Genomic DNA, 4,650 nt, shown 5'->3' with positions numbered 1-4,650 from the left:
ATGGTTGAGTAAGCCGTCTCTTTGGTTTGGGTCATGAAACTCACAGTCAAGCAACCTCTGCTATTGCATGGCAGTGGCTACGGGTAATTCTACATATTTCATGAGATTGATGCAGCCTGCAGAAAATTGCTGTACTCTGGCAAAATGTGTATTTTCATGTGTGTCTGTTTTAGACAGGCCTGCTTCGATATGCTACAAACTCTTTAAATAACATCTGATATCACTTTAAAAAAAAAAAAAAAAGGCTCAGTCAAAATTAAGAAGCGTTGATTTCCTTCCATCTAATTCCTTTTGCTGATCCACAGTCAAAGGTAGCACTTTTTCTCTTTGGGGATAGATCAGAAGGTTCTAGGCCTGCCCGGATATTTTTTTCTTGCACTAAGTACTGTGAAAATCTCCAAATGAAAACATCTAGCGTATATCTTTAGCGGATGTCTGAACCACATCACAGGACTTTCCAAAAATAGGGAGAAGCTGTAATTCTGAGGTCTCCACAGCTAAGCCTTGCCTTCCTCCTAAGGGTGTTTTTTTCAGTAGTTTGGGATCCTAGTCTTTGAGCCATGACTTAGTTGTCATGGCTATAGGTGAGGTTTGAACCTCTGGTAGAAATTACTCAGCTGCTTCTTCACTGAGATGGCATATAGCAATCATTCCTGAAAGTGAATCTATTTTTTAACCAATCAGAACTGATAGTCAAGACATCATGATGCTTTAATCTTGAGGCAGAGATTCACCAATCACCTAGGAGACAATGCATTGGTGTATGTACATAACTACCACTAAAAGGCATGATGAGAGTAGATCAGCATGAAGGAGATCAATACACATTGGTAACAAGCTAAGAAGTGCACTGAGAACTTGGGGACAATTCTGAATTTTCGTTATGTAAGGACTGAATGACCTCTAAAAGAGAATGCAGCCCGCTATAGTGTTAATGCAATCCTTTTAAAAGGCCTAGAAGGAGACCGTCATAACTTTGCAAGAAAATAAAAATTTAACATCTGCACCACAACCTGGTAAAAAAAACAACTAATTAATCTTTTTGAATTGCATATTTGCTTGCCCCCTTCCGTTTTGACAGTGATAGGCATTTATGTTTGCATTTATTACAGCTTTCCAAGCGATAAAATTGTCAAATAAATGGTGCAGCAGAATATCTAAAAAAGCATGACAAGAGATTTGGATTTTCCTTTGAGAGACTCATGCTATACTCTCAGAACACCCTCAGTGAGAGAAAAACAAAAGGAAACTGTCAGAAGCTGACATTCTCCCCTGGCTGACTTACTCCGATGGCTCTGATGTGCTAAAATGCTTCGTCTCAGCCACATGGGGCCAACCTTCATCAGCATATTGGGTTTCCTCTGAGGTTGGAGAGGTAGATGAAAAGACTGCAGTGTAAAAGATGTGAAGTACTTTTCATAAAGCATAAAGTTTCTTTTCTAAACATAGCCACAAAACTTTTACATCTTTTTTCTTCTATTTTACTCTTGTCCCTGTTTGTACTAACTCTTCAAAGACAAATGATGTTATTTAAATGTAGGTTGCACTGTAGTATAGCAGTTAACTCTCCTCTCTGCAGTGAAATGGCCTCCAGTTCCAATCTTGGCTCATCTGCCCATTGTGTTGTATTACAATCTCAAACTTCAGTGTTCATTACTGAGCTTTTGTATGAGAGAAACTAATACAAAGTCCTTTACATTCTCTAAGATGATTTGTTTTTCAGGAATATCTTATATTAGAGTAGAATTGATTTGCACACAATGTTCTGTTTTTTTGTCTTGTTCTATTTTGTTTTGGTAAGACAATTTGAAATGTCCATGTTATTTCCACTGTTTCATGTGTTTCACAGTTATAATCCATTTTAGGTGTATGTTCCAAATAAAATCCCCAAAAAGCAAGTGGAGTTTGTACTTCAAGGTGACTAAATGTGAAATGGTTCAAAAGGAATACTTTTGTAAGGGACTATAATTCCTCGTAATTAATATGTTTTTCAATAAAACTTTTTGAACTGTGCAATGTACACATTGCGTTTGTGTGTGTTTAGCACTCATTTGCTTTGTCCCATCTTGCATTACGCACGTTTACATTTCCCTTATTGTTGGAGCCTATTAAGAATTAGATTAATTTATTTTTTTGCTAAATTATTAATGTTACATGCCCTGACTGGCGACCTGTCCAGGGTGTACCCCGCCTCTTGCCCGAAACTTTAGCTGGAGATGGGCACCAGCTAACGTTCCCCATTAGGGACAAGGGTGTACAGAAAATGGATGGATGGATATATTAATGTTACAGATCTAAGGTTATGTGAATGGTAGATCTATTGTTGTTTGTTTATTTATTTATTTATTTGTTTGTTTGTTTGTTTTGCTTAGACCCTCCTCCTAGTCAGTTAGCCTCCTGCTGTGATTAACAAGCAGAAGCAGCTGCTGTAGTTGATCTGATTGTTTGGTGAAGGAGTGAGGAGTGAAACAGTTTTTCTACCACCCATTAACATAATTAAGTCAACTCGGAGAATATTTCTGTTATTTTTATAAGTAAAGAAAACACACCTTTTGAAATCAGAAAACTCTCCGCGAGTGCATTTTATTTTTTGAGTGAGTCGAAAACCTCCTCTTAAAATTTACTCTGGCATTTTTTGATTTTTGGGAACTTATTATGTTGCAACAATAGCCTTAACACTTATAGTTCCAACCTGAGACTAAGAGGCTGAGCTACATGTATCTCATCAATATTTAGAAACACACATTAAATCAGGTTTCAAGTAGCGTATTACTCATACCACTGAACCACTTGGGATAACAATGGGCTTATTTTAGCTTGTGTTGTGTGGTGAACTTAATAGTTTACATACCACTGTCAGATCCAAATTGCTTTGCTTTTCTTTTGTAAATTGTTGCAGAATTTGATATGATCCATCAGAGTGACATATTGTATTGTTGCTACACTGCAATGGACTAAAGATACAGAAACAACATTAATATATAGCTTTACTTTAATCAATCTTTTTACATCAGTTAATGCTGTTACTTCTTTTAATTTCCCTTTTGGAATAACACAATATTTTTAATTGAGTTGAATTACTCAAACATTGAGGAGACATAAATGTCTTCTAGAACTTTTATGCTTAAACTTTTTAAAATTTGTATTAAAAGCATAATTTTTTAACAGAATGTTCAATTCCCTGTTTATGCTGCTTAAAAAGAAACATTTGAGTGGGACATATGAAACTGTACCAAACTAGAAGATGAAAATATGAACGTAAGTGACAGAAAAGACCAGAAATATATGCCAATGACTGAATATTTTAGCACACTATTGTAGGATTAAAGGAGACATAATTTCTCAAAGATAAATCTCAACCCAGTACCTTCTTTGATATTTTTCTTTATTCTGAATTTTAACAATTTATGTAACATCAACCCTATTAAAAGCCAAGTATGTGTAAAAAAAAAAACAAAAAAACAGCAAATTTAGTAAACTTAGACAATTTTGCCAACAAGAGCAGTGAAATTATGCTAGACATGTGTTGTTTGCTGCAAAAAATACATGGATTTTCTGCATGATGCTAAGTGACTCTTAAGTGGGTAGTGGGGCTGTGTGTACATATTTGATTCTGGATTAGAGAAAATCAACATTCAACATAAAATCAAAACTTTTGAAACTGATTATTTCTTTACAAATCTTTGAAACTTGTTTTTTTAGATTCTTTCTGAAAGCAGAGTAATTTAAATCCATTATTAAAGTGAAAAATTTATATCATATCCATGTCTGATTATTAGTGAATTTGAGCATCTGACTGAAACTGTAGCTACATATTTTCTGTACAGTATCTTATATAATATAACTAGATTTAACAAGTAGTAGAGTAAGACAAGTCCTTAACAATTTGTATTCAGTGAATCCACAATCCACACTTACCTTTTAAGCAAATTGGGAGGATGTTGATTATTAGTCTAAGTAGAAACATTCAATTTAAAAAACAAAATGCAAGAAATAAAAGTAAGGCAATAAGTACTTTTAAAAACTGTATTTATTGCAGCAAAAACAAGCTTTCACAGTTTTACAGTGATCTACTGCTCTATTACCTTGCTTTATTTTTGTTAGTGTTATTAGTGTTTCCCATATTTTCCCATATTTTTGACAGATAATCAAAATATTTGGAGTAAAGATTAACTTTATATTGTGATCAAAGTGTGTTTGGATGATAAAACCAACTCATCGGAAAGAAACTGTTAAAACAGGATAATCAGTTTTTGCTTGCAGTGACATTTTACATGCTGCCTCGCCTTCCTTCTCCTGTTTTTTCCTGCCTCTCTCCATGTGCCGAGCCAACGCCCCGTTGCTGCAGTGCAGCTTCTTTCTGTCTCTGCAGTGAGACAGTGAGGAGGCAGCGGGACGGGTTTTACATGTTGGCAGTTTGTCGTGTTGTAGTTGGAGAAAGAATGTTGCTGGGACCTTTTTTTTTTTTGGTAGATTCAATCACAGTACTGCCTCAGTCATAAAAATTATGTCTTTAAAGGTTTTTGGAAATTAATCTGAAAAAGTGCAGCAGCTCCAGCAGGTCATTTCACTTCAATCCTCCCACTCCCTAAAACATAGTTTTCTTAAGCTATTCCACAAGTTCTGAGGAATCATTAAATGTCTAAACTG

This window comes from Xiphophorus hellerii, chromosome 8 (assembly GCF_003331165.1).
Source record: "Xiphophorus hellerii strain 12219 chromosome 8, Xiphophorus_hellerii-4.1, whole genome shotgun sequence".
Classification (NCBI taxonomy): domain Eukaryota; kingdom Metazoa; phylum Chordata; class Actinopteri; order Cyprinodontiformes; family Poeciliidae; genus Xiphophorus; species Xiphophorus hellerii.
Note: the sequence above shows the minus strand (reverse complement) of the source record.